The sequence below is a fragment of the Ictidomys tridecemlineatus genome, chromosome 4, assembly GCF_052094955.1.
Source record: "Ictidomys tridecemlineatus isolate mIctTri1 chromosome 4, mIctTri1.hap1, whole genome shotgun sequence".
Lineage (NCBI taxonomy): Eukaryota > Metazoa > Chordata > Mammalia > Rodentia > Sciuridae > Ictidomys > Ictidomys tridecemlineatus.
The window spans coordinates 80,246,133-80,254,897 of record NC_135480.1 but is presented as its reverse complement, the minus strand read 5'-3'; the positions used below and the strand labels follow the sequence as shown (position 1 = coordinate 80,254,897).

At 38.8% G+C, this 8,765-nt stretch overlaps 2 pseudogenes; one reads left to right on the top strand and one right to left on the bottom strand.

Annotated features, from left to right (window-relative positions):
• Positions 1-3,199: 3,199 nt before the first annotated feature.
• On the bottom strand, positions 3,200-6,106 carry LOC101969909 (large ribosomal subunit protein eL29-like; annotated as a pseudogene).
• On the top strand, positions 6,105-8,323 carry LOC101970494 (asparagine synthetase domain-containing protein 1 pseudogene; annotated as a pseudogene).
• Positions 8,324-8,765: the final 442 nt, after the last annotated feature.

Here is an 8,765-nt window from a genome sequence, read left to right as displayed (position 1 = left end):
TCCATGGGCATGCCCACTGGTTACAGAAGGATTAGAATAAAACAAAAATTTAACATTATGACAACTTGCAAGAATAAGCTTATTAAAATAATATTTATCTTCCCAGATTGCTCTCATGGATCACTGGGGTATAGATTGAATAAGTTGAGGCCTCGCTAGTAAAGCACAAGCATGAGGCCCTTGGTTCAAACCCAAATAATAATAATAATAATAATAATAAGTTGGGCCTTAACTCCCTACCCCATTACAAAGGTAGTGGTGGTCATGAGCTAGTGCCATATATGATGATCCAGTTGGTCACACATGGAAACTGTAACAATCACTGACCACACACAAATTCACTGAAGTCTTTTTTTTTTAATATGCTCTGTCCTCATCCTCACTTACCTTTAAACTAAATAGTAGATGATCACTAAATACTAATTTAATTAAATTCATTCCATCCAGCACCATTCTCTCACTATTAAACTCCTAGAATTCTTTTAATTTAATGAAACTGTGCTCCTATTACTATATGCATTTAAAATCAAAACTCACATTTTAACCTAGCATGATAACCTTTGATGTGATTTAGCTCTCTGGTATTTATTCTCTTGTGAAATAATCATCCCTCGCCCATTCTTACTCTGTGGAGTTTGGATGGTGTTGTCTCCACTCCCAGCTCAAAAAATGCAGCTATAGATAAAGAAGTAGGGATTCATTACCACCGGACTTAAACATCAGAGCACATGACCCCATCCTAGAGCCTATGAATAATGACAAAACTGAAGACCAAAAGAAAGATCGACCCAGTGATGTTGCTTGGCTCCCTAAAATTAGCAATGGCCAAAGCTGGCCCTTCCACCCTTGATTTACTAGTTCTGTGGGCCAATAAGTTCTCATTATTAAAAGGAATCAATCTGAGTTTATTTATTTGTATATTTAACACTTGAACTTGACCAGTGTGGTAAATTTTTTTTTAAGATTGCCATAACAAAATACAGACTGGGTGGCTTAAGCAGTATAAATGTAGTTTCTTAGAGTCCTGGAATTCCAAAGTCAAGGTGTTAGTAGGTTTGGTTTCTCCTGAGGCCACCCTCCTTGGCTTACCAAAGACTACCTTCTTGCTGCATCCTCAGGGTCATTTTTCTATATGTATATACTTGGCATTTTCATGAGTATAAATTTCCTCCCAGATTGGATTAAGTCCCACCCTAACAGCCTGATTTTAACCTAGTCGCCACATTAAAGGCCCTACTTCCAAATACCATCCATTCTGGGGTATCAGGAGTTGGGGAGCCAACAAATGAATTTTTCAAGACAGAATTCAGCCCATAATAACCAGTAAGAGTTAAAAGGAGAGTTCAGAAACACAAAGGAAAGAAAATTATCAAAGAACTTAAATGAAAAAAATTTGCTAGAGATCAAAGATAGGCATTTCTAAACTGAAAGGGCCTACTAAGCCTGCAGCACAATAAAACAGTCTTCCTAGATACATGGCTGTGAAGTTTCAAATAATAAGGAAAATGAAAAGACCTAAAGTATTTTAAAGAGGAGAAGAAAAAAAAAACTGATCACCCACAAAGGAACCGATCATACTCTCACAAGTCTTCCTGCCAGCAACCCTGAATGTTAAAAGACACTGGAATCATCAGTCTAAGGGGAGAAATATGTTCAATTATGAATTCTCTACCCAAACTATCATGTAAGTTGAACACAGAACAAAAACATGTCCAAGTGTTAAAAACTCACATTTTTTTTTTTGGAAGTTCAGCAAAATGAAGGAGAAACCCCCAAAACAAGGAAGATACAAAACCCTAAAATCTTGAAAGCAGTGAGGAAGTTCTAGAACAATGGCTGTGTCAGGGAAGGACATTTAACAGAATGCCTTTGTGGACCAAGTCTTCAAATGTGAGTTAAGAATGTAATAAAAACAAACATAACTCCTCATCATGTACAACCACAAGAATGGGAAGTTATACCCCATGTATGTGTGATATATCAAAATATACTCTATTGCCATGCATATTTTAAAAGAACATAATTTTTAAGAGGCCAGAATAAAAAGGAATGTGAAGTGGTAGGAAAACTCTAAAGCCCTGCAAGAGAGAAAATGTAATCATAGTGAAAAATTGAGTTCTGTCCTAAAAAGTTAAAGTGATCTTTGGCTCTTAGATTAACCCCACAGACAAAGTAAAGCATAGAATTAAGATTTCAGAACAGAATGTAAATATTATCAATCTTGGCTATATAGAAGTTCAAATGATGTCAGTCAAGAGGTGAAAGGTGGGAAGGAGAGATGGGAGTAAGCGCAGAGATACACATGTTCCCATCTGGCAAGGTGGGTAGTCAAAAAATAATGTCTATTGTTTAAGAAGAAACAAAGTGGCAGCCAAGCATGGTGGCACACACCTGTAATCCCAGGGGCTCAGGAGGCTGAGGCAGGAGGATCACAAGTTCAAAGTCAGCCCTCAACAACAGCAAAGCACTAAGCAACTCAATGAGACCCTGAATCTAAATAAAATACAAAAAAAGAAAAAGGGCTGGGGATGTTTGAGTGCCCCTGAACTCAATCCCCAGTACAAAATAAAACGAAAGAAAGAAAAAAAGAAAGTGGTAAGTATATGGTGCAACACTTCAAAGGAAGCTAATAAATGAAGGAGAAATGTAATTAAATTGAAAAGTAGAGAGAATAAGGAGATAGAGTGGTAAATAAATCGATCAATGCAGAAATCAAATAGCTAATATCTAAAATGGATCCATCAAAAACCAAAAGCATAAACATTTTATTTAGAGATATGAGAATTAACATCAAAAGAAACAATAAAAAATATGAAAAGCAGCTTCCCTGGGGAAAAGGATGGGAGTGAGGATAGGATGATGTCAGAAACCACAGTCCCTCACTGAGAGAGCTCTGTACCATTGACTTATTAGCAGGGTAAGTTATTTTATAAATTTGTTTTAAAAGATTCTGAAGATTCCTCTGGGCCCACTGCCAAATTTCCTTTAGGCTCTTATTTCATGTACAGATCCTAATTCTCATGAGCTGCTCCTAGGCCCCAGCAACAAGGAGTCCTTGGGCACAACCTGAGTTTTTTTTTTTATCCATCTTGCTGTGAACACCACAAGCATGAAGTTTCCAAGGTCTTCTGTAGGTCAAGGGCCTTTAATAACAGTTGGTATTTATATGGTAGCTTTCATCTGAAGACTGCAAAGCACGTTACAACATTATTTCACCGTGTTCCTATGGGGAAGGTGGGAGACAGGTGCCATTAACCCCATTATGCATATGGGAAGACTGAGGAAAAAGGGCTCTCATAACCAGCCTGCTAGGTTGGTTCTATCACTCAGAATTAAGGGGATAACAACGGGGCCTCAGGACCCTTGTAAGGGAGTCTGGGAGATTTTTTTTTTCTTGCCTCAAATTTATTTGTTCAAACAGCACAGGAGGACAGCAGTGCCCTTCAGATAGGAGCCCAGGGGGCCACACCTGTCCCTCTGTCCTCACATTTGTAGACAGAGGCTTTTGCTGTGAAGCCTTTACAAGGTCCTGGGCACCTTTGGGAGCAGGAGCAGGAGCCAGAGCTGGAGCTAATACTGGAGCTGGAGTTGCAGCCTGGGTGGTCTTGCCTTGAGATTGGGCTTGGGCTTTGGCCTTTGGCTGGAAGAGCCTGCCACCCTTGTCCATGTGGGCATGATCACACTTCCCAAACTTGGGGTGAGCAAGGAAGGCAAGGAGATCCAGCTGGCAGCTGGCACCCTTTGGCACGTTGGGCTTTACCTCCTGAGGCTGTACGAAGGCCTTGATAGCCTCAGCATGTGCACTCGTGGCCTCGTTGTTTGCCTGCATCTGTTTCAGGCCCTTCTTGTTGTGCTTCTTAGAAAAATGCATATTTCTCAGGAACTTGCAGTCTACCCTATTAAAAGATTTCTTTGTGATCAGGGTCTCTTGATGCCATCTCTGAACCATTTTCAGGACTGGTTGTGCACGGTGTGGTTTTTGAACTTGGCCACGTATGCACAATAAGCTGCTGCTCCCAGAGTAGTTGAGACCAGGAGAGGAAGAGCAAATTCTAGGAGATTTAACCTGGTTTGTTTTGTAAGTCATAAAGAGGATTCTTTCTGAGTGGACTTAATTAATGGCATCATCTTTTCTCCCGTCTTAGCTGAGTGATCCAGGGCCAGGGGAAGAGCCATGGGAGAAGGGAGTAAATCAATTGGTAGGGATAGTGGGCGTGAGGAAAAAAAAGCATAGTCAACGTGGGCGGATTCTTACACATTCACTAATAGATCAGACAGTTTTTATAAAGCCCCCTGTCAATTTTCAGTTCTATACTCAATGCCAGGGAGAATACAATGAACAATATAATTACTGTCATTTGTCAGTATGTGCGGTGGAAGGTAGACACAGAGAAGAGTAAAATGAGATTTTAGGAGAAAGCACGGTGAGGAAGGGCTTGAATGGGTCTTTTTCCAACATCCCTTTCTTCCTCTTGCATTCCCTACCTTTAACAATGGCACCCAGAGTGTGCCTATTGCTCCCCAAATCTCCTGCCCATCTTTCAATATTTTTTCAGTATTTTTTTTACAATTTTTTTGCTAAAAATATTTACATTTTTGCACACGAACTGCTTCTAGCACCATAAAGTTACATCTTGAATGTGTAAGTCAACAGATGGATCCAGATGGAATTGCAGCCAACCTGACTGTGAAGGAGTAGAGCAACAAGTTGACCCCAGACAGCAAAAATCCATGAGGCCTTGGATTTCCCAAGCAGGGAGAATGTTATGGCTCAGCCCTCTTGGAGCCCATGGAGGAAGCAGGAGACAGACGGCCAGTGCTATGACTCAGCTTGAGAACCAAGGAGGAACACTCCCTGACTGGCCTCCAACTAGAAGTCTGGGCCAGATCAAAAGAAATCACAGGGATTAATGCATGTCATCACTACAATTTACCTTCTCCACACATCAAAAGAAAGGGGCCCCTAGTTCCTTTTTTTTCCTGGAAGAACAATAGGAGGCACATGTGAGAGCACAGTGCAGTGTTTTCTGTATGCTGCACCCATTCTGAAAGCTTTAGACTTCCCCAGATTTTCTGTGCCCTCCCTCTACTAATCTGCTCTACTCATTCATATAAGTGTAAAGATCCAAACTCCTCACTCAAGACCAGACTGACTAAGCAAATTAAGCATATCCCATCCATGCAGAGTTCCTGCTGAGTGCTGGAGCCAGCCACCATCCTCCCACAGATCTAACAGGATGGCTCAGGGTCCCCTCTTATCAACTCTACATAGCCTCGTTACACATGTCTCTCTGCTCTCCTAAAAACAGATGGTTGATAGATATGATTACTAATAAGTCATTAATAGTAAATATTTTATTAGTTATAATTAATACTACCAAATCATCATAAATACTTATATAACAGTGAAAGCAAATGATAATAAACTTGACTAATTGCTTCATAAGAACCCTTATGAGGTAATGGATTTGTCCATGAGCCCTCTGGAAATAGAAATGTGGTGGCCTCTTGGGCATAATATTTCCGTATTAGTAAAATTTAAAATATTTGCTCTGCTGAGCTTGTCAGACATTCTCGTCACCTTTCCAGAGTTCTTTGTTCTCTAAGACCTAGGCTCCCTCTTATGGTCTCAATCACCCAGAAATCAAGGATGATTTGAATGGGATGTGGCCTCTCAGTCATGGTATCTTCTTTGACTCAGGAGTACTAGACTTAAAAAGGTCAAATCCACTCTAAATTTGTCTTTACTGATCTTTAAAAAGAAGCAAAAGTAAATTATTGTAGTTGTTGTTATTTGTTTATTTATTTGGTACCAAGGATTGAACCCAGGGGCACTCAAACACTGAGCCACATTCCTAGCCTTCTTTATTTTTTATTTTGAGTCAAGGTCTCACTAAGTTTCTCAGAGCCTCACCAAGTTGCTGAGGCTGGCACTGAACTTGTGATTTTCCTGCCTTAGCCTCCTGAGTCACTGGGATTAGCAAAAATAATTACTTAATAGAAACTACTGCTTATTGAGTAAAGACTGTGCATCAGGCACCATAATAATTGCTTTACCTTCTTTCCTTGTATCATTTAATGTCACAGTAATCATCAAGATAACCATGATTACTCCCATTTTACAAATGATAAAATTGAGGTCAGAGAGGGTACGTGGGTTAGTTTGCCCATCTCAATGACAAATTTGCACACATTTTACTGATTCTAGTGTCTTTCTTCTTTTTACCATATATTCTTTTTTATCAGTTCTTTTAGTTATACATAATAATAGAATCCACTTGGACAGAATTATACAAGCATGAAATATAATCTTATTCTAATTCAGACCCAAATACCACTCCTTCCTGTTCTCTTCCCCCTCCCTCTGCTCCCTTTCCTCTATTATCTTTCTGCTAGTTTCCCATAGTTGATTTTTTTATTAGTTTCTTGTGGATGTACATGATGGTGAGATTCACTGTGGTATACATGAACATACGAAAGTTATGTAAGATTCATTCCACTCTCTGTCCTTTTCCTCTCCACTCCCTTCCCTTTATTCCCCTTTGTCTACTCTAATGGACTTCTATTCTCCCCCACCTCTAATTGTGTGTTAGCTTTCAAATATCAAAGAAAACATTGAATCTTTGTTTTTGGAGGGATTGGCTTATTTCACTTAGCATGAGAGTCTCAGTGTCCATCCATTTACCAGCAAATGTCATAACATCTTCTTCTTAATGGCTAAGTAATAATTCCATTGTGTATATATATCACATTTCTTTATCCATTCATCTATTGAAGGGTACCTAGGTTGGCTCCATAGCTTAGTTACTGTGAATTGAGCTGCTATAAATATTGCTGAGGCTATGTCACTGTAGTATCCTGCTTTTAAGTCCTTCAGATATATACTGAAGAGTGAAATAATTGGATCTTTGAAAAAGATAACTGCATCTTTGGAAATGTGTTTCTAAGGAGAATGCTACTGAATAATGTGTTAATAGTCTGACTCAAATGTTAGCAACTTACCCACATTTGTGTTAGAAGGAGTACAATGAAGTCAAACTCTATCTGGAGAAACTTATTGTTCCTTTAGATATGATGTTGCCACAAGCTCCATCGGAAACCCTGCAGAAGCTTTTCCAACATACCACCTTCAAAAGAGACATTCTAGGTCTTTCTTTTTTTAATATTTATTTTTTAGTTGTAGTTGGACACAATACCTTTATTTCTTTTTATGTGGTGCTGAGGATCGAACCCAGGGTGCGCACATGCTAGGCGAGTGCTCTACCACTGAGCCACAACCCCAGCCCCCAGGTCTTCCTTAGAGATGGTTACATGAAAAAGGTAATTCAGTAGTTCATTGATGTCTTGCAGTCATGAGATGTGTCTTGTATTTACCTGGAAACAAAAACCTGGCACCAAATGAAGTTTCAAAAACTTGGAAAACAAATGTTGCAATCTTATTTTCCGGAGGCATCAATTCCATGATGATTGCAATCCTTACTGATCATCATATTCCTTTAGGTGAAGCAATCAACCGTCTTAATGTAGTGTTCATGAGTAAAGATAAGGCCTTACCAACTAGCTTTAATAAAAAAAGAAAAAAGAAAAGAAAGAAAGAAAAAGAAATGAACAGAAAAATCGCTGTGGAATACCTTCTGAAGAATTCTCTAAGATTCTTGCTGCTGCTACTGTTGATAATCCTAAAGATAATGTACCAGATAGTGTCACAGGAAGAACAGGACTAAAGGAACTGCAATCTGTAAATCCTTCTCAAATTAGAAGTTTTGCTGAAATTAACATTTCTTAAGAACTCAAATAAATCACTTGCAGTCTGGTTTGCTTCTAGAGGAAGTGGTTGGTTAGTAACCCAGGATGAAGTGAAATCGTATCAGAGCAGTGAGAAAGGTTATTCTCACTGGAATTGGTGCAGATGAGCAACTTTCAGGTCACTCTCATCATCACATCTGCTTTCAGACACTTGGACTTAAAGGATTCAATAAAGAAATAGCAATGGAATTGGGTTGAATTTCTTCTAGAAACCTTGGTAGTGTTGGAAATTATTGCTAATCATGGAAAAGAAATGTTTGAAAATGTTGTCTCCTTTTCTAAATTCCCTACCAGTTTGGGAAAAGGCAAACTGGAGTTTAACCTGTGGAACTGATGGAAAAATTCATTTTGTATTTTGCAGCTGTGGGTCTTGGTCTTATAATCTCTGCTCTTCTGCCAAAATGGGCTATGCAATTTGGATACAGAATTGCAATAATGAAAAATATCTGATAAATGTGGTAGGCTCCAAACCATTTCCTTAGAAAACCTTTCTTTTAAAAAGAAGATTAAATCATAATGTCACATTTACAATGTAATATTTTCTGAGCAATGTTTTATCAAAATAAAGTAACCTGCCACTTTATTGTTTTAAAAATCCAAGAGTAACTAATAAAAGAAATGTTGCTATTTCTGAAGTATTGCGTCTCCAGCACTGGTTCTGAAAATGATCCAACAGGACTGCTGTTTAAACATGAAGAACTGTACATTTTTGTCTCAGCTGCTTCCTGGAAACTCCCTCTGAAAATGTAGAAAATAATTTTTAAAGATAAAAGAAGAGGAGATGAGATCACAGATTATAATGATATAAATACATTTAGGGAAGATGGAAAGCAAATGGAAATGTGGGCGGCAATCAGCAGGGAAAGAACTAAACTCCTTTTTTTTTTTTTCTTTTGGTGCAGGGGATTCAAACCTTGGGCCTTGTGCATGCAAGACAAGCATTCTATCAACTGAGCTGT